General features: G+C 42.3%; 1 non-coding gene across 1 annotated transcript; it reads right to left on the reverse strand.

Moving 5' to 3' along the window:
- Positions 1 to 372: 372 nt before the first annotated feature.
- Positions 373 to 455, reverse strand: trnal-uaa (transfer RNA leucine (anticodon UAA)). The gene has a single exon. It is a non-coding gene; the product is annotated as a tRNA-Leu (tRNA).
- Between the last annotated feature and the right edge of the window lie 273 nt (positions 456 to 728).

Consider the following 728-nt stretch of genomic DNA (forward strand, 5'->3'; position numbering starts at 1 on the left):
ATAATCGCTGATCTGAACCTTTAATTGTGTTTCTCTCTCTCCACAGGTAAGGCCAGAGGTGCTGACCATTTACTTGTTTCTTTTATTTTAAATGGAAGTCATGTTTGTGAGTTGTCAGGGCAGCAACTACTGACCATTTGCTGACCAGGAATCGAACCCAGGTCGTTGCAGTAAGTGCATTGAACTCCAACCATTCGACCACCAGAGAAGCTCGCCAATTGCTTCTCCCTTTTCTTCACTTCCAACAGGCTGATTTTTGTGTTTATTTCTCACCGTTTGTTCAGCTTCCACAATATCTGATTGATATTGATACATTTGAACTTTTCCAATCAGCAAATAGAGCAGCCTACTCGAGGAAAATAAGACTCACTTCGCTGTGAGTAGGGTTCAAACCTGCGCAGGAAAACTCCCATTGGATTTTAAGTCCAACGCCTTAACTGTTCGGCCATCACAACACTGTACAATGCATCATCCAATTGCCTTAGACGACACATATTCTGGGAACCTTGAATTGCATGACATCTCCCATTTAATGTGAAAATTAACATGATGGAATCAGTGAATTTTCCAGAACAGAAGGAAGCCTCTCGACCCGCCAAGCCTGTGCCGGCTCTTTGGAAGATCAGTCAGTTTAATCCCACAATCCAGCTTTTCCCCATCACCCTGGAAATCCATCCTCTTCTCTTCTCACTATTCTTTTTTTTATATCCCTCAGATAATTATGTAAC

Source organism: Heterodontus francisci, chromosome 34 (genome assembly GCF_036365525.1).
Source record: "Heterodontus francisci isolate sHetFra1 chromosome 34, sHetFra1.hap1, whole genome shotgun sequence".
NCBI lineage: Eukaryota > Metazoa > Chordata > Chondrichthyes > Heterodontiformes > Heterodontidae > Heterodontus > Heterodontus francisci.